The sequence below is a fragment of the Biomphalaria glabrata genome, chromosome 7 (assembly GCF_947242115.1).
Source record: "Biomphalaria glabrata chromosome 7, xgBioGlab47.1, whole genome shotgun sequence".
In the NCBI taxonomy this organism is placed as follows: Eukaryota; Metazoa; Mollusca; class Gastropoda; family Planorbidae; genus Biomphalaria; species Biomphalaria glabrata.
Window position 1 is genome coordinate 17,449,099 of NC_074717.1, and position 24,335 is coordinate 17,473,433.

The following is a 24,335-nucleotide window of genomic DNA, read 5'->3' on the forward strand; positions in this document are numbered from 1 at the left end:
AGTTTAGCTTTTAGGTTACATAATAGTCAGTTCAAATATATTCAGAAGTTTTTTTTAAAATCACATTTCCTTGATTATCCATGTCACATATACCCAGATAAGGTTGTGACCACTAAATGTCCACGTTACACTGATCCAGATAAGGTTGTGACCACTAAATGTCCACGTTACACTGATCCAGATAAGGTTGTGACCACTAAATATCCACGTTACACTGATCCAGATAAGGTTGTGACCACTAAATGATCACGTTACATTGACCCAGATAGAGTTGTGACCACTAAATGTCCACGTTACATTGACCCAGATAGGGTTTCGACCGCTAAATGTCCACCTTACATAGACGTAGGTAGGGTTGTGACCAATGAAGTTTTCCATAATTTTAAGTGTTGAAAGATTAGCCTTCAGTTAAGATAGGGTTAACTCTCTTGTTAGATCTTGGATGGCTAAAACATGCCAATAGCCTTATAAGAAATACAATATTAGTTTAAACAATTTTAAAATGCACTAAAACAACTATTAATATTCATTTAACGTCAGTCAGTAGCTTAAGATATGTTCATAATAAGTACTTAGCATTAAATAGTGTAAAGTATCACTTTGCAAAGAGCTTGTTCCTTCTTTGTTGTACTTCATGTGATAATAAAAGCGGTTTGATTAGTTGCCAATGTATCCATATCAGCCTGTCAATTTGTCTGTTTTCAAAACTTGGCACTTCTTCCGGCGACCGAGAAACCTTCCTTGATATATACCTTCCAAGTGAGACAATTCTTTGACATTCTCCTAAAGTTGTTGCTATCGATGCAATGAAATTTAAACACATGACTTGAAAAAAGCGAGAAAATGTGAAGGTTTGCTGACAGGATAAAAATAGACCTGAATTCATTGAACGCAAAAGGTCTTGCGTAAGTTGTCCCTTCTAGACATTCAATGTCTTTGAAATGTCAATAGCTAAAATAGTTTGCACGACTATGCATGCGTTCTGATAAGAATAATTGAAGAATTATTTCCCTAGCAACGACCATGCTTGTATTGATCTGTCAGCAAAGTCTTCGCCTCACTCTAAAGCTCGCCTGAAAGTTTCATCTACTGCAAAACACTCGAAGTACTTGAAGGCACATGAGACTTTTGTTTCTATCAAAACTGTTGGTGGGAAGCGTGGTCGAACTTGGCTTGGCTTGGCTACCTAGGAGGGGGCTCGAGGTTCGACACCCAACTCGGGCAGAGTTGTGTTTACTGAGCGCCTAAAGGCAGCACGGAAAACCAACTCCTAGATACCCCCTCCCCCCCCCCCCAAAGCGCTCTGAGCATGCTATAAGCATGAAAGTAGCGCTATATAAAAGCTATAATAATAATAATAATAAGAAACCTTGATAAAGCTGACCAACAAGCTCTCATTGTGGGAAATTCACAGAAAAATTAGAAATTCCTCCTTTTCACTTAAGTGTAAATACAGAACAATAGATGCTGCTTAGTGTGGCGGGAAGGGAGGTGTTCTAACACTTACTACAACGTCCGAAAAGATCTAAGAAGCATTCATGGCAAGTCTCAGAGAGATCTAAGAAGCATTCATGGCAAGTCTCAGAGAGATCTAAGAAGTATTCATGGCAAGCCTCAGAGAGATCTAAGAAGCATTCTTGGCAAGCCTCAGAGAGATCTAAGAAGTATTCATGGCAAGCCTCAGAGAGATCTAAGAAGCATTCTTGGCAAGCCTCAGAGAGATCTAAGAAGCATTCATGGTAAGCCACAGAGAGATCTAAGAAGCATTCATGGCAAGCCTCAGAGAGATCTAAGAAGCATTCATGGCAAGTCTCAGAGAGATCTAAGAAGCATTCATGGCAAGTCTCAGAGAGATCTAAGAAGCATTCATGGCAAGTCTCAGAGAGATCTAAGGTCAAACAATATGGATTTCTATAAGGGTCATACAAATTTAAAGTGAAAGTTTCCCAAGGCAAATGTAATCCAATGCGATAAATGTTTACCAAAAGACAATGATAACAATGTTCAAAGTTTACCAAAGACAATGATAACAATGTTCAAAGTTTACCAAAGACTATGTGATTGATAAAATTAATGAAATTTCACCAAAGACTCTGTGACTGATAAAGAGAATAAAAGTTTATCCAAGCCTAAAGAATGATTTTGAGCTTTGAGAACACTTAATCTATTAAGCTATTTCTATTAAGAAAACAATGTGTATGAGTAATCTGAATGTCGGTAGGTTGCTAGGCATTGAACATACTGAGTGAGGAAACAAATAACTCCTTTTGTTCTTAAACATATTTATCACGTGACCCTCTGAGGACAAGTTCCTTGCTTAGAGGTCAAAGTTCCCAATGTGTCCCCAAGTTCTGGATCTTGCCAATAAACACCTAGGACTTACAAACTACAGTAAGGGGACAAAACTAACGTTCTACTTTAGCGACTTCATGTCAGGTCTGGAACTTTGTCCAGTGTGATCTATATAGGTGTCATGTGATATGTGATGTGATATGTGTGATTCGATATGTGTACTGTGATAATGTGTAATGTTATATGTGATGTCGTAAGTGCGGTGTAAAAAATTACGATATGTATGATGTGATATAAGTGATTTGGTATTTTGAAAGCGCTATGTGTGACATACCTGTGGTGATAGCAGATCGTCGTGTGACTCAATAGCCATTGTCATCTTGTTTCAAATCCTCTCAAATGAGATGCAATTTTTTGTAGGTGATACCTAGGATCCTGATAAGGCATCTCAATTGCATTGCTAGGGTCCTTCTCTCTGATTCTACAATTAGCGTCCAAGATTAGCATACAAGAATGTGACTAAGACCAAGAAGCGCATCAGTCTGATTTGAGTGTCGAGGGCTGGACCTCTGTCTTGCCAGATTGTTTTAAGCTTCACAAGTCTGTGGACTGTGCAATTCCAGCTCCAACTGTGGTATAATGGATGCAAATGATCTTTAAGAATTTTATGTTTTGGAAAGGAATCTTCCAAAAACTAGTTCAAGAGCTGTGTTCAAGTCACATGTTTGTTTTTAAATGTCTATTCGATATCTTTGTGCCATTGAAGTATTACCAACATAGCAGGCACTAACCAAAGGAATCAGACTATTGGAGGGGCCTGTGTCAACTAAAATAGAAAAGTCTTTGATGTATCTTGGTGTAAAGATTTTGACAGTGCTCATGTCGGCTAGTTGTTTATGATTGTCACTAGATATTTATATTCTTGCACTTGGTCAATCGTTTGATTGTTTGAGTCTCTGCAAGCTGTTCTTTATGCTATCTATAATCCACAGTCATTTCATTAGTTTTCTGGTCATTCAAAATTTTAAATTTATTTCTCATTGATAGAAGATATTAATAATTGAATGGTACAGTCTCTTGCCATCAGCGATGATGTGACGTGTAACGTGATCTATTTATGTTTGATGTGTGGTGTTATATATGTGATGTGAGATGAATAGGTTGTTTGAAATACATGTCAGCTTTGCCTGTTGTATGAGTGATATTGTGTTGTTTGAAATACATATATTATGTGGGTGGGTGTCTTTGGACATTGGTGAATTGACAGAAGATGGAGGCTAATCCATAAATTTCAAAAGTATATAATACAGAAGTAATGAAAATCTAAACCTTTGAAAATCCTCTAATAATCTTCACTGTCTGGTACAAAGCTTATATCAAGTCACTCTGTCTTGTACAAAGCTTATATCAAGTCACTCTGTCTGGTACAAAGCTTATATCAAGTCACTCTGTCTGGTACAAAGCTTATATCAAGTCACTCTGTCTGGTACAAAGCTTATATCAAGTCACTCTGTCTGGTACAAAGCTTATATCAAGTCACTCTGTCTGGTACACATTGTGTACATTCTATTTCTCCTACACTCACTCTGAAATCAAGTTAAAAATTTTCCACTTCCCATTATCGGGTCAAGTTGAAATTTTGCACAATTATTTAATTTAATAAATTTAAATAAAAAATATTATTTTGCTTGTTTAATGTAGAATCAAAACTATAAGCAAAGAGCACGGTGAATAATTTTCAGTTTGAACATCTCCAAATAAATGTCTTGCCGTGATAGTAGGCCTAATAGGATATTTATCCAATAAAGTAATCTCAAGGAATATTTATCCAATAAAGTATTCTAAAGGTATATTTATCCAATAAAGTATTCTAAAGGGAAATTTATCCGATAAAGTATTCTCAATGGAAATGTATCAAATAAAGTATTCTCAATGGAAATTTATGAAATAAAGTATTCTCAAGGGAAATTTATCCGATAAAGTATTCTTAAGGGAAATTTATCTGATAAAGTATTCTTAAGGGAAATTTATCCGATAAAGTATTCATAAGAGATATTTATCCGATAAAGTATTCTAAATGGATATTTATCTGATAAAGTATTCTAAAGGGATATTTATCTGATGAAGTTTTCTAAAGGAATATTTATCCGATAAAGTATTCTTAAGGGATATTTATCCGATAAAGTATTCTTAAGGGATATTTATCCAATAAAGTATTCTAAAGGGAAATTTATCCGATAAAGTATTCTTAAGGGAAATTTATCCGATAAAGTATTCTTAAGGGATATTTATCAGATAAAGTATTCTAAAGGGATATTTATCCGATAAAGTATTTTAAATGGAGATTTATCTGATGAAGTATTCTAAAGGGATATTTATCCGATAAAGTATTCTTAAGGGATTTTTATCCAATAAAGTATTCTTAAGGAATATTTATCCAATAAAGTATTCTAAAGGGATATTTATCCAATAAAGTATTCGGGATATTTATCCAATAAAGTATTCTTAAGGGATATTTATCCGATATAGTATTCTAAAGGGATATTTATCCAATAAAGTATTCTGAATGGATATTTATCCGATAAAGTATTCTAAAGGGACATTTATCCAATAAAGTATTCGGGATATTTATCCAATAAAGTATTCTTAAGGGATATTTATCCGATATAGTATTCTAAAGGGATATTTATCCAATAAAGTATTCTGAAGGGATATTTATCCGATAAAGTATTCTAGAAGGATATTTTAATGAAGAAATAGAATTTGCAAATAAAATGAAAGGGAGAAACTGTATGAAAGACAGAACAGAGAAAGTCATGAGTATAAAAGTACCGGATTATTAGTCAGGTAATGTCCTGGGCATCATTTTCGTTGATGTCTCTTATCTTTTTCAATATTAATAGATCTGTAAGTATGCCATATTTGCATAGAACGAGAGTACTTTAAATTGTATATCATTCCCCGTTTTCACCGTTCATTAAAATGCATAACTTGCTAAAAATAGAATTTTGATATGTGGTGACCCGACAAAATTGGATTGGAAAATACGAAAGTGTGTTATACTATAATTAGAAACTGCGGCATCTTTCTTTGATCAAACATTGGCAAACTTTGAGGTGTGTCAGGATAAGTTAAGATGGCGATAACATTTCTTATCTCGCCAAATGTTTGTTTAACCTCAGGCAGTGACTGACCAATTCAATCACTGATTTTGCTATTTCCTGCCCGTCTTTGTCCATCAAATAGATATCAAATTTAGGAGAGTCCGTTTGGATTGTAGGCCTGAATCAACATGATGATACCATAGCAGAATTATCCCAACACAATCCTAGTTCAAGTGCTGAGAAGATAGAGGTGGAAAAAGCCAAAATGCTTGATTCGTGGAACGATCTGTGGCCACTGTTGAGAGACCAAGACACACCGTCCTGCAGTGCAGCAGTAACCTGTCTGATCAAGCAATAACTATGATACCAACATTTACTGATTCACACAGTCACCTGTCTGATCAAGCAATAACTATGATACCAACATTTACTGCTTCACAGAGAACAATTGAACGTAAACGAACACGCGAACAGGTTTCATTACCGACACCTCAATCTTTAGGGGAAATTAGTACTTACAAATCGCAATGACAATTTTCTACAATGGGACTCGGGAGAAAGTGACGATCGTCGCATGTTTATATTTGGAACAGACATCAACCTACAGCTACTTGAAACACATCCACACTGGTTCATTGATGGTACATTTAAAGTTCCACCTGAGTTATTTGTGCAGCTCTTTACTGATTGATCAATGTGCTGTATCACTTATATATGTACTACTGCCATCTAAACAGGAAGCTGCTGAAGCTAAGACCAACTCTTGTTCCACAGAGTGTGATGTTAGATTTTGAGAAGGCATGTCGGTTGTCTATTCCATCATGGACAAAGTCTCCATCGTAAAGTACAAGATGAAAATCTCGAAGCTACATACCGGGAAGATAAAAATGTACGCATGTTTGTCAAGATGCTGTTAACCCTTTCATTTGTTCCACCTGCCGATGTAAATACTGCCTTTGAAGAATTAAATGAAGCTCGGCCAGATGGTGTATGACTATTGGTGGGACAACTATATTGGTCGCCAGAGACGAAACCGCAGAGTGACTCCAAGAATTCCGATAGCATTATGGAATGTTAGAGATCGTGTGCAGGACAATCTACCACGAACAAACAATTCAGTGGAGGGATGGCACCATGCATTTCAACTGTCTATGGCGGTCATCACTCCAATGTGTACAAGTTAATCTCTCACTTCCTCAGCGAACAGGAGAACACTGAGAACAAGATTCTGAGGTACAATGCTGGAGAACGAAGTAAAGCTGCAAGCAGGACAAAGTACCTCCAACTTAACAGACGACTTGAAGCTATATTGCTAATGTACGGAAACAAGCCAGTCATGGAATTTCTACGTGACATTTCCTACAATTTAACTTTGTGAAAGTTTGTTTGTGTGTTTGTGTGTGTAAATTTGACAAGTATCTTTGCGTGTTTTCGAAGTACACTTTTATAATGTCAATAAATGCTATATTTTGAAATTATTCATTTTACCTTATTATGATTTTTGCTTATTTATGTTTTAAGATATCTAAAGTGTTTCCTGCAAAATGACTGAAAAATTATGATAACATTAGAACAAAACAAAAATTGGCTCTATTCATATTTTACGATATCTAAAGTATTTCTTTCAAAATGACTCAAATATATTTTTTTCTGCGATATTTAGTCGGCGCTATTTTGACGGGGTACCATCTAGATCTGGGTTCTTTTTAGTCTTATTTAGACTGTCAAGTGTAAGCCCCTATAATGAGGATATGTCAAAACTGCGCGCTATAAAAGTAGTTGTTTTTTTTAAAACTTATAACTAAAACGAAGTTCGTATCAAAATAATTCTGTTATAAAAACAACATTTGAATCAGTATTATATTCAGAGAGTTAGTTAATAAATGGACAATATATTTTATAATGATCCATTATATCATGTCATACCATTGTGACCGTAGATGCAAATATTTTGTACCAATGCGTGAATCTATGAATGAAGCTTGAGTTATTAATGAAGAAGTCCATGACCTTTTAAAAACGTTACCTCCCCTGAAGTTTTTCATTGAAAAGTGGTGTAATTTTTTTAAAACCTGCTTGCATATATAGTTTTAAAAAATAGGTGGTTCACTTTCGGAAAAGAAAAAAGTAGCCGTTGCATTAGAACTTTGAATGATCTAAATATCATGATGTCCTATTTTCATTTTCTCTTCTAGTTTCTGAGATCTAAACGGGACGGACGAACGAACAGACAGACACAGAACTAAAAGCGTCTTTTCCCCTTTCGGGGGCAATTAAAAAAATAAAATATTGAATAGACAGTTAAAAAAAGAATAATAGAGACAGAGAGATAGATTTGTAGGTCTCTCTCTTTCTCTCTCTCTATCTCTCTGTATATATATATATAGAGAGAGAGAGAGGGGGGAGAGAGAAAGTGAGAGAGAGTGAAAAGAGAAAGGGATGATGTGGAGTCAGTGAGTAAAAAAAATAACTTGATTTAGAGATCAAGAAAATGTTCTATCCAGGCCTGGCAGAGTGTCATAAGTTGCTACTGTGTAGAACAAGACAAGATAGAAACCCATCCAGCTAGATCAATACTTAGGTCTGCACAACTCACTCTGCAGGTAAACAATGTGAACTGGTTGGCCCATCTTATGATCACACTCCCAGATCTATATTGTTTTCAATGCGATTCTACAAAATGTCTTCCGGTCTTTCAATGCCAAAAGTTGTTAGCATGCTCGAATTGGTATGTATCAACTTGAGCCTGCTTTACTTTTGCCGGCTCGAATCGGTATTTATCTACTAGATCTCTAGAACTAAACTAATTTATTTGATCTCCAGAACCAAACTTATCTACACTAAAAATGTGTACAGCGTATATTGGAAAGTGAAAACTACAACTTTTTAGCACCGCATTGAGATCATTTGACGTCGTCTAGAAGACTGAGCTGGTATAATATCAAACTTTCCAGTTTTTTAGAATTTACAAATTCTCTTTTAAGCAACAAAAGGTTTTGTTTGTTTGTAATAATCTCAGAAATTCTAAACACTTTTGAGATGCAATTAGTTCCCCTACAAATGAACCAATGAAATGAATGAAGACGGCCGCCCAGGCTAATAAGCTTTGAGACACAAGGAAAACGTATGACAACAAGCGACATAGAGGAATAGCTTTCAGTCATGGCATTAGAGGAATAGCTTCCAGTCATGGCAATAAAGGAATAGCTTCCAGTCATGGCAATAGAGGAATAGCTTCCAGTCATGGGAATAGAGGAATAGCTTTCAGTCATGGCAATAGAGGAATAGCTTTCAGTCATGGCAATAGAGGAATAGCTTCCAGTCATGGCAATAAAGGAATAGCTTCCAGTCATGGCAATAGAGGAATAGCTTCCAGTCATGGCAATAGAGGAATAGCTTTCAGTCATGGCAATAGAGGAATAGCTTTCAGTCATGGCAATAGAGGAATAGCTTTCAGTCATGGCAATAGAGGAATAGCTTTCAGTCATGGCAATAGAGGAATAGCTTTCAGTCATGGCAATAGAGGAATAGCTTTCAGTCATGGCAATAGAGGAACAGCTTTCAGTCATGGCAATAGAGGAATAGCTTTCAGTCATGGCAATAGAGGAATAGCTTTCAGTCATGGCAATAGAGGAATAGCTTTCAGTCATGGCAATAGAGGAATAGCTTTCAGTCATGGCAATAGAGGAATAGCTTTCAGTCATGGCAATAGAGGAACAGCTTTCAGTCATGGCAATAGAGGAATAGCTTTCAGTCATGGCAATAGAGGAATAGCTTTCAGTCATGGCAATAGAGGAATAGCTTTCAGTCATGGCAATAGAGGAATAGCTTTCAGTCATGGCAATAGAGGAATAGCTTTCAGTCATGGCAATAGAGGAACAGCTTTCAGTCATGACAATAGAGGAATAGCTTTCAGTCATGGCAATAGAGAAATAGTTTTCATTCGTGGCAATAGAGCAATGCTTCGGGCACGACATGGCCTAAAGTGTGCAGATGTGTCAAACAAATCAAAACTCAAACTCCAATTGGGTTGAATTAATGCAACGAATCTACTTACACACTTGAACAATAAATTGGTTATTACTTAAACATCAAAATCTAAGAAAGGTTTATCCTTATTTTCTTCAAAATATTACATTTCTAAAAAAGATTTACAGAATCGATTAGTCGTGATGAAATTGTTGGGTCTTATTTCTAGAGTTCATAAGTTTTTCACAGAAAAATAATAATTTTGTGTGTGTGCAACAAATGAATTGCTGTGTCTATTGATTAGCGTTATGTGTAATTTTGTTGAACTGGAGAAAGATTTCTTTTGATTAAAAAAACAAACAGGTCTAGAGACTAAGAGTCGAAATGTTATTTTTGTATTACGAACCTATTTCGATGTATTAGAAACCTATTTTGTAGTATTACAGTAGTATTATTTTAGTATTTCAAAAGTCTTGAGAACACATATGTAATAATCCAAAGTGAAGATTATGAAATAAACTTAATGTTTTTTGAGCCGCCCCTAGACCGTCGTTGCATGACTCAGTACGACTCCATACAGTTTGGGACACGCGGCTATACTCAGTACGACTGCATACAGTTTGAGGCACGCAGCTATACTTAGTACGACTGCATACAGTTTGAGACACGCAGGTAGACTCAGTACGACTGCATACAGTTTGAGACACGCAGGTAGACTCAGTACGACTCCATACAGTTTGAGACACGCAGGTAGACTCAGTACGACTGCATACAGTTTGAGGCACGCAGCTATACTCAGTACGACTGCATACAGTTTGAGACACGCAGGTAGACTCAGTACGACTGCATACAGTTTGAGACACGCAGCTATACTCAGTACGACTGCATACAGTTTGAGACACGCAGCTAGACTTAGTACGACTGCATACAGTTTGAGACACGCAGGTAGACTCAGTACGACTGCATACAGTTTGAGGCACGCAGCTAGACTTAGTACGACTGCATACAGTTTGAGACACGCTGCTCTACATCCTAACTGAACGTGGACCGAGCTGAAGCCTTATGTTTCCTCAACTCTACAATCCTCAGACAGTAGCCTAGAAACACTGAAGGTCTACTCTTTTTCAACCTAGTCTAAACTCCACGGCCCTACATGATATATTCATGAGGAACTAATTTACTAATTAGAAGCTTGCATATATCACAAGTACTATAAAATACATTTCACTTTTAATTTAATTTTATTAGATAGATAGATAGATAGATAGATAGATAGATAGATAGATAGATAGATAGATAGATAAATAGTAGATAGATGGATGGATGGATGGATGGATAGATAGATAGATAGATGGATGGATGGATGGATGGATGGATCAACTGTTTGTGATGAGTGTTTAGCTTGGGGTCTTAAGTTCAGCAATATTTTGCTAACATATTTTCTTGTTGGGTTTTTAAATGTCTTTTTCTAGAATGTCTTTTAAGGATTTGTAAAATAGTGTTTCAATGTGGTTTGATAGGTGCAACTAACTTCAACGTGAATTAGCTCTAGCTGGATAGCGGGCCAGGCACTTGTTGACACTAGTACATCTAAAAACACATTTCCTGATTACAGATGTTGGTTTCTTCAATCTGCATTGCCACACGCAGAGTTCGTTAAGGTGTATGTGTTGAGTCTCAGAGCTGAGCAATATGGACTTACTCTCTACCTGGTAACATGTGACGTTCAAGACTCACAGGAAATCAAAAACACAATTTTCTAGAACACTATGTGAGTGTGTCAATGTGCAATAAATACAGTAACACAATGACACAGAAATAAAGAACATCGAGATGCTAAGTATCTACATTAAGGTATAAACAAAACTGTATAGACACCAAATATGTATGTTGTATATCCAGGTATCTGGCTAACACAAATATAGATCCCATGAGTGGATGTGAACTATTGGTCAATGACTGTACGCTTGGTAAGATATTCCGCTGTAGCCCAGTGTTTCTAAAATTGGTTGTGAATGTAGCCTAGCTATAAATTCATATTTTAGGATTAATCAAGTAAAAACGATATTGAAAAACACATTTAATCCTCAAAGTAGGACGTGTGTGTGATAAATGTCTTCAACAAAATCAACTGAAAACCTGATTTCTCGAGTCTCGCCTTCTTTCCAACGTTTTATTCGTCTGAACGGTTCCAATTACTTCCCAGTGAATTAGCAACAGTTCTGTTGGCGTGTTACGTGAAAACCAAAGGCCCAGGACACAATGATCATCTTAGGACACACCCACGCCCATTACAAACGTACATGTCCTACAGACTCGAATGTTTCTCAAAGTTCAGTCCACCGCCCCTTGTCCTGAACAGAAGAAATAGTGCATTGTAAGACAGCAAAAGGATGAATTCCTAACGTTCGAATGCAGGCGCCCCACTGGCGGAGCTTATAGCATTCCGCCATCTTACCAAGTTGGCAAAGTGGTGGGGGCGCGACCGTAAATCCATCCATCCATCCATCAGGAGCGGACTGGCTATAAGGGCGAATGGGCAAATGCCCGGTAGGCCGGCACCAAATGGGTCGCGACCAAAGACAAAAAAATTCAATGCTGACGGTAAAAAAAAGTGACAGCATCAAGACACAGTTGCCTAAACACGTTTTCTTGTGGGTTTTTTTTTTTTGACAACTAATTTTGTTTGAAATTCAACAAGAAAATCAACAAAATTACACTAAATAAATTGTACTTATTATCATTTGCAAAACTTTTGACCGTACTCTTTGCTATGTGTGTACGAGCGGCATGGACTTTGATGTCTTCGAGGTTGTGTTTGGCCTAATCGTTCTGCTTGTCAGCATGGACGTTTGATGGTACTCCCATTTGTTTTTGCTCCTTCCCTCTCCCGTCTTTTGATGGTTACATTGACAATGTTACCGAAAAAGAGGGGAGAGAGAGAGGGTTAACCACTGATGTAACAGAACAAAAAAAAATAAGGGTGACAATTAGCTCTTTAACAATACTTAATAGAAATTAACTTAAAAACACAGCCGCGAAATTGCTAAGCACCCAACTTATTGACAGCTCAATATGAGTATAGAGGTCTACTTTCTGCGATTTGTAAACAAAAAATAAGCTTTCTTTTTGTGTATTTGTAATAACATTATAGATCTAAAAATACTAACGTAAGGCTTACAACAACAAAATGTTTGCTGTATATTTTTAAAAAACCTAACCTACATCAAAATCAAAATCACTTTTTCTGTAGTGTAATTAATGACAAACTTATGCTTAGTTTGAAGTTATTAATGACGGAAATGTTTATAATTATGATCTCATGGGCGTAGCCAGGGGGGGGGGTTCTTGGGGTTCAACCCCCCCCCCCGAAATGAAATCCCCCCCGCGGGGGGGGGGGAACGGAATTAAGTGACTGATTTTTGCTTTCATTTTGTTTATTTTAGGTGAGATTTTTATAATAAATCATCACTTACCACAGCACAGCCGAGGGGGTTTTGAGTTTAAAACTCCCTACCTGGGGGTTTTAGGGGGTTTTAAGATTTTAAAAAACCATATCAGGAGGTTTTGAGATACAAATCTCTCTACCAGGGGGTTTTGAATTTAAAACCCCCTACCAGGGGCTTTGAGTTTAAAACCCCCTACAGGGGGTTTTGAGTTTTAAACCCCCTACCAGAGGTTTTTGCAGTTAAATCCCCCTCTTCTATAAAACAAAACAAAAAAAATGCAAACAACAATCCCCAAATTCCAACAGCACAGTTAAGGAAGATTTTGATTTTAAAAACCCCTCCAAAATTTACGATAAACCCCCTCTTCAGTATAAAAAAGCAAATTACACATTCAAAATTCTATGAGAGTAGCCAAAGGGTTTTGAGTTTAACCCCCCCCCCTCCAGTTGGGGTTTGAAGCTAAATGTGCCTCTTCAATATTAAAAAAAAAAGCAAATTACACACTATAAAATCTATGAGCGTAGCCAAAGGGGTTTTGAGTTTAAATCCCCTTCTCCAGATGGCTTTTTCTTTAAAGTTTAAAACCCCTCCAGATGGTTTTGAGTTTAAAATTCCCCTACAGAGCGTTTAGAGTTGAAAACCTCTCTCTTCAATATTATTTTAAAGCAAACTACAGTCACCAACTTCTATGATCGTAGTTAAATGGGGTTTTGAATTAAAAAAAAAACAAAAAAAAAAACAGAGATTTTTTAGTTTAAAACCCCTCAACAGATGATTTGACGAAAAAACTGTCCTTGTCGATATAAAATCTAAAGCGAAATACAGGCATGTAATTCCAAGAGCGTAATCAAGAAAGGTTACACATTTCTACCAGTGGTTTGGGCTCCATTAATAAAGTGTGAATAGTCTTCTGCCAAAATTGAAAAACACTAAATGTGGCTCAACAAAGATGGCTAAGACAGATTTTAGGAGTCAGTAATAGAGATCGGGTCTAAATCAAAGAAATCATATGCCGAACTGGGAGTCGAATCCTTAGTAAGATTGTGACAGAGCGTCGCATGAGGTTTTGCGGGACATGTTCTCCGACAAAATGAATTATGCAAAATAAGAGTTGCGGAAACAGCTTGTCGGTAAATGCGCCGAATGGTGCGAGAGGGTCTAAGTCAGTAAGAATAGCACATTGGGTTTTTGAAATAAAACTTTTTAATAGCAAGATAATGCACTGTAGATACCTCAGAATATGCCTTTTGTTGGCTTTCAATACCAGAAAATAGTGGGTTGCCTGAGTCAGACAGGAAAACCAACGACTTAGCAGAGTTTAATTTACAGATCAACATGCAGGGCTAGATTGACTCATGAAATGCGTGGGAGGTAATTAACTCATTTCTTGAAGTGTCTGTAATCTGTAAGTAATACCAAACAGTTTCTAAAACATTAAATAATTTATTCATTTCAAACTCATTAATGCTGCTATTGTACTGTTTATAGTGTTCAGACCACATACATGTATAAAACAAATGGCCGAAATAATGAAAGGTCAATATGTAACGAAGATTAATTACGTACACACACGTACACACACACTCATATAAATATATTTGTGCGGAGGGGAGGAGGAAAAAAAAATCCCCCCCCCCCCGAAAAATGCCATGGCTACACTCCTGATATTTGTATGTCAGTTTTGTATGGTAATCTCCGGGCCGAGTCTGATACCCAGTCCGCCCCTGCTATCTATCTATCTATCTATCTAATCTATCTATCTATCTATCTATCTATCTATTTATCTATCTAATCTAATCTATCTAATCTAATCTATCTGATCTATCTATCTATCTATCTATCTATCTATCTATCTATCTATCTATCTATCTATCTATCTATCTATCTATCTATCTATCTATCTATCTATCTAATCTATCTAATCTAATCTATCTTATCTAATCTATCTATCTTATCTAATCTATCTATCTATCTATCTATCTATCTATCTATCTATCTATCTATCTATCTATCTATCTATCTATCTAATCTATCTAATCTATCTAATCTATCTATCTAATCTATCTATCTATCTATCTATCTATCTAATCTATCTATCTAATCTATCTAATCTATCTATCTATCTATCTATCTATCTATCTATCTATCTATCTATCTATCTAATCTATCTATCTATCTATCTATCTATCTATCTATCTATCTATCTATCTATCTATCTATCTATCTAATCTAATCTATCTTATCTAATCTATCTTATCTAATCTAATCTATCTAATCTAATCTATCTAATCTAATATATTCTATCTATCTATCTATCTATCTATCTATCTATCTATCATATGTGTGTGTAAATCTTCATAGCAGACTTAAAGAGACATGTTGAACCATACCTATACCAGATAGAAAAATCTACCATCGCACAGAGTTCTGACGAAATGTTCGCTTTATGAAAGCCGAATGCGCCTTGACAGAGTTGCAATGTAAATATATTTGTTATGTACTTCATCTAATAGACATTGTGTCGTATTACTGTTGTTACAGCTAGACACTCAGTGTAAGAAAAGAATGTTACAAAAAGTATAGTAGGGTAGGACGAGATGAGCTCACCGATTGGATCTGTTCCAGTCCATCTAGTGTCTATTAAGACACACGTCTATTTAAGCAATGCCATTAAATAATTCTAGGGCAAATGAGGAAGGTAGCGCCTAGAGACGCAATAGAGTCAACATTAGGACAAGATAGTTTTTTATTGTATACCATTTTTTTTCTCTCACTGCTATTCTATAAGGAATGGAAAAAATGAAATATAAGATAAAAGATAAGATATAAGATAAGATATTAGATACGAGAAATGTTCTATCTAAAGTACATGCTAGATAATGGACAATTTTGTTTCCTGGCCTAAAGAACATTGAAGTTTTGTTACTAATTCTAGTGTAACTTCATATGTCCATCCCTTCAACTCTTTCTTATAGCATTAAACTGAGTTGATCATCTTTCTAAACAGGCCCAAGAACAATGAGTCTAGTACTGGCCTACTGTTGTTCTAGTATTTACTCTAAAAGAAATTGTGTAAACATACCATTGGGACTAAAACGAACGTAAGAACATAAATCCTGTACACAAAAGGGCAACACACCAAGCACTCACCTAGACATGAACATAATTTCCTATTCTATTGATATATCCGTGACAGTGAAATAAATAAATCCATGACCTATTTTCTCAGGCATCCAACACGCCAGCACGATCATAGCCGCTAGAATACGTGGTCTGTTCCAGAGCAAGGGTTTCACCATGCGAGAACTAGATTGATATCAATTCACTCCACGCGTGCGGGAGACATTGGTGTGGAATGAACGCAGGTACACACAACTGGCTGCCTGCTACCACGCCATCACGTTCAGGCCAAGTAAACTCGATTCTTCTGTCATGATTCAATGTTCTACTCGAGGTCTGTCATTGAAATGTCACATTTTGTCTCAGAGTTCAAGTCACAGATTGGGTCATGTCATCGAGTTCATGTCACAGATTTGGTCATGTTTAATTGTCATGGACTTAGTAAATCTTGACATAGAAGTCTTTATATCAACAGTTGGAACGTCAAAGATGTACTTGTTATTTTGTTGGACCTAACAAAACATAAATCAATAAAAAAAAAATAACCAATTACAATTAATTTTTTTTAGGTAATAAATTATTTTGTTTGATATCGAAAAAAGGAAATAATTTCTACATTATTGTAAGATGTAGTTGTAAGTGTGGCGTTTTTTCCCCCTTACATTATAAAACTAAAATGTGTTGTCCTAACTGATTAGTAATATGTTATGACTTGTAAGTAGAAGCATTTAGTTTCTCAACACTTTTGTCTCCCCCCCCCCCCTTTGTACTGCATGTTCCCAAACAGTGAGAAACAAGAGTATGAAGGTATCAAGCTTAGAATGGACTCTTTACAGTTGCATAAATACTAATCATTGAATACGTTGAATTCTAAGGCTACTATAGTTTTCTATTGGAAAGCAATCGATACGCCGCTGCTGCTTCTTAGAATTGCATTCAAAACTATTTGATTTCCTTTTCTAGGTGAGTCCCTCCATTGAGAAGGTAATCAGATACATGAAGTGCAAACTTACCAGAGCCAGCTATTGAAATTTTGTTACTGTTGTGTATCTAATGAAGTACTGTGTTATATCTATTTAAGTCAGACATTGCACAGACATCCAAGCCGTTATGTTTACATGACACTCTTGTCCACCCTTCAAAGACCAAAAAGATCAAATAGTTCAAGCTCTCTTGTTTTGGAGCTTGTCCAGCTGCTACAGTGCCATTGGCACTGGATTGCCGAGGTTGAGCTATAATGTCACCTGGGAATATGTCGCCAGATCATCGGATTCTGGCGCCCAGATAGCTGTGGGTTGCGCGATGAAATTTTTTTAAAGTGAGGGAGATTTGCGTAGCATCAGCCTCACTCTCTGGCCCCTTGCCAGATAAATCCAGTGGCGGAACAGATTCCAGACAACTAGTGGAGCTGGTTTGGGGTGTAGTGGATGACCAGTGTGCTCTACATGTCCCACAGTGATCCAAAACGTTCCACGGCGTTTGGTAGGTGACGCCTGCTGGCCCTGGTAGTCCAATTCGGCGACTTAAGCGCCTGTGATGTTGCTTGTTCTGGCTGTCTTGAGGTCAACTATAGATGACTGTTGAATTTCAACCAATTACTCTGCAAGCGTTTGGGTTTTATTGTTCGGGTGTATTCAGTGTAGTTGATCAACAATTCAGACAAAACGAGACACATCGGTTTTTAACAAGTGAAGAGATGTAGTCAACACTGAAGAACAATTATCCTATGTTTATTCTAATAAAAGGCCACAGTAAAAGTCTCTGTCACTAAACACGTCATTACCCTAGAGGATTATATCGCTAACTGATTTTCCGGTCTCTAACCCAAGATATCCCAAACGTCACTAGTCCCGTTCAATATGCATCTTCTGTGGTGCGTCGCTAAATAACTAAACTATAAATAAGGTGTCTAACACGCCATAGAGCCGTAACAAGACTTCGTCAGTCAAAACATGCAGACAACTGCTTGGAACCACAAGTGAGAGCTGGTATCTTAGTGGAGACCAAGGTCAATGAGCTGCTCAAGGAGCCCGACTGCCCATTTGACAGAGGTACTACTCCTACAGAGCCTCATACATCCCAGATATCACGCCTCTTGTGAATCTAATGCCTAAATCACGCCTCGTGGGAATCTGATGCCTAGATCACGCCTCTTGTGAATCTGATGCCTAGATCACGCCTCTTGTGAAACTGAAGCCTAGATCATGCCTCGTGGGAATCTGATGCCTAGATCACGCCTTTTGTGAATCTGATGCCTAGATCATGCCTCGTGGGAATCTGATGCCTAGATTAGGCCTCTTGTGAATCTGATGCCTAGATCACGCCTCTTGTGAATCTGATGCCTAGATCACGCCTCTTGTGAATCTGATGCCTAGATCACGCCTTTTGAGAATCTGATGCCTAGATCACGCCTCTTGTGAATCTGATGCCTAGATCACGCCTCTTATGAATCTGATGCCTAGCTCACGCCTCTTGTGAATCTGATGCCTAGATCACGCCTCTTGTGAATCTGATGCCTAGATCATGCCTCGTGGGAATCTGTCCCCCAGATCTTACAAATGGAAATATGATGTCTAGATCAAGCTTCAAGGGAATCTGGTGTCTAGATCAAGCCTCAAGGGAATCTGGTGTCTAGATCAAGCCTCATGTGAATCTGGTGTCTAGATCAAGCCTCATGGGAATCTGGTGTCTAGATCAAGCCTCATGGGAATCTGGTGCCTAAATCAAGCCTCATGGGAGTCTGGTGCCTAGATAAACCCTCATGAAAATATCTCCCAGATCTTACCTCATGTGAAACTGGTGCCCAGATCATGTCTCTTGGAATCTTGGAACCCAGATCTTTTTGCATTGTGGTAGTTGATAAAATTTAAGTAGTAACAGCATTAGGTCTTGCACTGGGTTAGAAATCAACAGTAAAAAATGTTTATATACGGGCTCGTTCTATCTAGGCCCGATGTTTCTTTTCTAGTAACGTTTGATTTCTGCAGTATTTCATATGTAAACAAATTCAGTTCAAGCCTAGATCTAATTGTAGTGTTCACGCTGGGAAGAACGCTACATTATTACACAATAACAGAAGACTACTGCGTCTGCCAATCGATGATGTAGGCACGTCTTGCCCAAGCCATCTTGTTTGGAAGAACAATTCAATACTTTAGCGTTCCATGTTTCTAGCTGATAATAGCAGGACTGATAATAGGGCAATTAGGAATCGGCAAGTTTGTGTGTGTAAATATGGCGACGAGTCGATGCCAAGTAGTGGATGGGAAGGCATTGTAGCAGATCTCTAGTTGAGACTACTGTGTCCCTACAGTGTTATTGATGTCAGAAACCTGCAGTCTAGCACAGTTTCAACTCTCTGGAGCTCTTGCAGCCTAGTCATTAAATCCGGAAATAGAAAAGCATGTTGACTTAGTGATGGACGTCTGCCACAAAAGTTGACTTAAAACTTAGGCCACAAAAATGTACATAAAACGCCTGACACATAAGTTTACATAAAGCCTCTACCACAAAAGTGTACATAAGACGTCTACGTCAAACATTTACATAATACCTATACCACAGTCCACAAGATTACAAACAATATGTACCTTCAAATATATAGAATAGAAAAATGAAGCTCTGTACATAGAAGAGGATTTTTGAATAACTCTCCAGCTTTTCAATCACCTATCATCACAGCAAAATGAGACGCCTATGAAGCCCATGCAATCTGCATGTACTGTACTACTGAAAGAGGCTGGGCTGCGTGCAATGACAGCACAGACACTAGGCCGGGATGGGTCCTGTCAAGCTCAATCATCAGAGGACACGTACGGTGCTTTACAAAACACCTGAAACCAACAAAAAACAATTCAGAACTTCTCAAGTCATCTACAGACAAATGAAAACAGGTGGATACATGGTCTGAAAACTATTCTATGCTACACACAACTAACAATCTGTCTCAGAATCTGATTTTGACGCTGTAAGGAATTCAGTCTAGAAGAACTTAATAAATCCATAGACAAGACCGCTGCAGGTCCTGGCAGCGATGATATCCCATTTCCAGACCTTCCAAAATAAGTGAAGGACTCAATAAGTTGAATCAATGAACTAACTGTTCCTGTAAGCATTGTGAGCAGAATCTTCTCTCAAGTCGTGCAACCGCGGCTGTACAAACTTAGTACTGATAGCCTACTCTTCTCAGATAAATACAATCTCTAACATCTAGAAGAAAACCTCAGAGATTAAAGAATGTCTTTGTGCATTGACTAAAGACATGAAAAAGTCAGCAAAGCTAAATGATAAAACATGAAGAGTTCAACGCTTTGTGCTCAGTAAGTTTCAAGTAAAACGTATAAAACGTACGCAAAACACAAAACAAAGATGTGTCTTTGATCCAAAGCTCTATAAAGTAAAAGGATGTGTCTTTGATCTAAAGCTCTATAAAGAAATAAGGACCTGTCTTTGATCAAAAGCTCTTTAAAGAATAAGGACCTGTCTTTGATCCAAAGCTCTAAATGGTAAAAGGACAGGATGTATTTTTGATCCAAAGCTCTATAAAAGAAAAGGATGTGTCTTTGATCCAAAGCTCTATAAAAGTAAAAGGATGTGTCTTTGATTTAAAGCCTTAAAAAGAACAAGGATGTGTCTTTGATCCAAAGCTCTTTAAAGAATAAGGACCTGTCTTTGATCCAAAGCTCTATAAAGTAAAAGGATGTGTCTTTGATCCAAAGCTCTGTAAAGAACAAGGATGTGTCTTTGATCCAAAGCTCTTTAAAGAATAAGGACCTGTCTTTGATCCAAAGCTCTATAAAGTAAAAGGATGTGTCTTTGACCTAAAGCTCTATAAAGTAAAAGGATGTGTCTTTGATCTAAAGCTCTATAAAGTAAAAGGATGTGTCTTTGATCTAAAGCTCTATAAAGTAAAAGGATGTGTCTTTGATCCAAAGCTCTATAAAGTAAAAGGATGTGTTTTTGATCTAAAGCTCTGTAAAGAACAAGGATGTGTCTTTGATTCAAAGCTCTAAAGAATAAGGACCTTGTCTTTGATCCAAAGCTCTATAAAGTAAAAGGATGTGTCTTTGATCCAAAGCTCTATAAAGAATAAGGACCTGTCTTTGATCCAAAGATCTATAAAGTAAAAGGATGTGTCTTTGATCCAAAGCTCTGTAAAGAACAAGGATGTGTCTTTGATCCAAAGCTCTATAAAGAATAAGGACCTGTCTTTGATCCAAAGCTCTATAAAGTAAAAGGATGTGTCTTTGATCTAAAGCTCTATAAAGTAAAAGGATGTTTCTTTGATCCAAAGCTTTAGAATATTCTCTTTTCGATGCTCATCCACTATGAGTTTGACAATCACAGAAAGAGCTCTAGTCACTTTCATTTCTCTCCTGCAAAGATTATGGTTGAACAATCAGCACAAGACAAATGTCTTGAAGCAGTCAATCCTAAGAAATCCTCCAGATAGAAAAAAAATTGGTTTGTCAGATAGAAACATTGTGTTGTCAGATAGAAACATTGGCTTGTCATATAGAAACATTGGTTTGTCAGAGAGAAACATTGGTTTGTCAGAAACATTGGCATGTCAGATAGAAACATTGGTTTGTCAGATATGGGCATCTGTTAGTGAAGTCCATTTTGATCAATAAAGTGTCAGTGAAATTTTTTTTTTAAGTAAACCATTTTCTGGTGAACCATTTTATAGTGACTAATTTGTATGGGGTCCATTTTATGATTGCCAGTTTGTTTGGCGTATTTGTTCTTTCTATCACTCTTATATATTAGATTTGATTTGATGTTTGATTTGATTTGATGTTTGTGTGTATGTGTTATTTGATTTGGCTCGTTACAGTTTCTTTGAGTCCCCCGACAGGAAACTTTCATTCGTAAATTCAGTGACCATGATGATTAAGCAGCGGGGTGACAAATAATAGATTCAATGATGAACATCGGTACATGATAAAATCCAAGACACATCGATAAATGCTAAAACATTAGCTCATACATGAATAGCTTAACGAATTTATTAAAAACACGCACAGACGCACATACTATTCTTAGGGATATAGAGTCCCTACTCAAAAGTTGTGGATTCGCCCTTGCATAGCTGCCAAGTTTCCTCTCAGTAATTCTAAGGACTAAAGAGCGTAGAGTGCTGGACAGATCCCCCCAGAGTTAAGTAAGATTACTTGCTAGCCCAGGGAGCAAGACGACAAGAGCATATCGTAATGACATGGTTATTCCAACTAACGAGGTCGTTTCAGGAATGGCCAGTCCCTGAGCATCGACTTTAGTTAAAACCCAGGCCAACATTTGAGATGAGCCGACATCCATTGTCCTGTCTACTTAAATCTAGATGTTTTTGTTTCTTCTTGTTTAGAATACTTGAGATAGGATCGTAGGGTATTAATATAGGCATTATCACACCACTATCAGTCTTTAGAGAATGTGTCCTCTATTGAATGTAGTCTATAGATCTTATAGTTCCTGTTTCTTTGCGTTATCTCCTGATAATGGGCTAGGTTTGAAAGGATGCTTCCATCTAGAACTATGAATTGACTATATACATACTTGTCGCTTACCGTCAGCTCCTTGTACGAACGATCCCACCCATTAGGTAAATATTTATTGGTACTTTCATTATATTGACATCTAGAACTAGATCTAGACTTCTGATTTTCTAGACTCCTAAGATCTAGTCTAAATCTAGATCTACTAAATTTAGAATCTAGATTTTAAACTTAGATAATCTATTAATACACTTTAAGCAACTTTACATGTAATAAACAACGGGCTTTGTTGCGCTAAATGCGTTTCGTTTCTTTGATTTAAAACTAGAATTATAAATTGGACCGGAAGCACTAGCGGATCCAGAACTTTGGAGTGGTTGGGGCGATTTTTTTCCAAACCCTAACCCTAACAGCCAGTAAACCCTAACCCTTAGCATAAATGCGCGTACAAGATATATATTTATATCCCACCTGATACAACCCTTTTTCATTTTATATTTACTAATGATAAAACTTGAGATCAGAGTGTGTATGCGACATAATATACAAATGGGTTAAAACATCAATATGTAGCTTATATTATATAGATATTCAGCTAATTTTGTTCACAAACTATGATTTCTCCGTATAAGCAATCGCCCCCCCCCCCCTCACCGAATCGGCTAAATACCAGAAATTAAACTAATTTTGTTCACAAACTATGATTGCTAATTAAATGTAGGACCATCCCCCCCCCAACTCAAAAGGTTTAGGTTGGAAGGGCAGTAGATGTATTCGCTCCCCCCCCACGCACCCAATCGGTTAACAGGGGGATGACATAATGCATAGATTGGTTAAAATATCAATAACGAGTTTTAATTATATAGATATTTAATTGCTTCCGTTAACTAAGTGTGATTTCTACAAATAAATTGGACCGCCCCCACTCGAAAGTTTATGGTTGGGTGGGGCGGGATTGATGCCATCGCCACCTCCCCATCCCACCAAATCGGCCAACATACTAAAAGGGAAGGGGGGTAGAAATAATCTAAAAATAGGTATAGATATAAATAATTAGTATATATTATTAACATAAGTAATAATTTCGTATACAATTAATAAATAATAAATTCGTGTGATTTCTTTACTACTAAAATTCGTCCACCCACCCCCTATTGCAGGGGGGTGGTCGACCGATTTGAGAGAGGGGCGATCGCCTACCGCCCCCCCCCCACCCTGGATCCGCCAGTGGGCCGGAAGTACCTTTGTCCGTATGTATCCTTTGTATTTTTCAGATCTCTTTTTAAATTTAAACTGACATTATTATGCTATAATTGTAAGTGTGCCTGATAGAGAAAAACATTCTGCACAAAAATACGGGTAGTTGGGATAAAACCCGATAGAGGTTATAGAAAGAATAGACCTGAAACTTCACATTTACAGTATTTTATTTGACGATTATTTTACCCAAGATCTGTGTAATTTTTAGGACTAGCTTACTTCAAGTACCCGGCATTTTCCGATACACAATTTCACATACATAAATAATTGTATAGAAATAAAAATTTGTGTGACTTTAAAACTTTTAATGATTTTTTTTTTTAAAAAGGTGTTACTATAATAAATTGTGAATATTCGTTTGTTATGTATCTCACTGTCTATTTTGTGTCGGTTTTAATTTCTTACTTATTTCTTGATTTAAGGGGTCGTGTTTTCTCCTGATGTTTATACCTGATTTCTCTTATCAGCCGTTGTGAGACGTTGGTCAAAAATAATTGTAAGCTTATAAATATACTTTTTTTTTATAGATAAGTCCATTGATTATAGATGATTTGAAACATTGATCTCACACATGCCATGGACCTTGTCATAACAATCATATATCTATAAAAATCTATTTATAATATGTAATCTATATAATCATAAAT

General features: G+C 36.9%; 1 protein-coding gene across 5 annotated transcripts in view; it reads right to left on the minus strand.

Annotated features, from left to right (window-relative positions):
• Positions 1 to 22,726, minus strand: part of LOC106051972 (uncharacterized) — a 97,123-nt gene extending 74,397 nt beyond the window's left edge. Inside the window, exons 1-3 of one of the 5 annotated variants that reach the window (XM_056035404.1) lie at positions 22,501 to 22,726; positions 19,525 to 19,767; positions 15,965 to 16,446 (exon numbers count right to left, since the gene is read on the minus strand). The gene's annotated coding sequence lies outside the window, so the exon portion shown is untranslated. Of the gene's footprint in view, positions 1 to 2,626; positions 3,086 to 11,504; positions 11,723 to 15,896; positions 16,447 to 19,524; positions 19,768 to 22,500 lie in introns of those variants that run through there. The other 4 variants (XM_056035407.1, XM_056035405.1, XM_056035408.1 and 1 more) reach the window with 4 other exon arrangements.
• Positions 22,727 to 24,335: the final 1,609 nt, after the last annotated feature.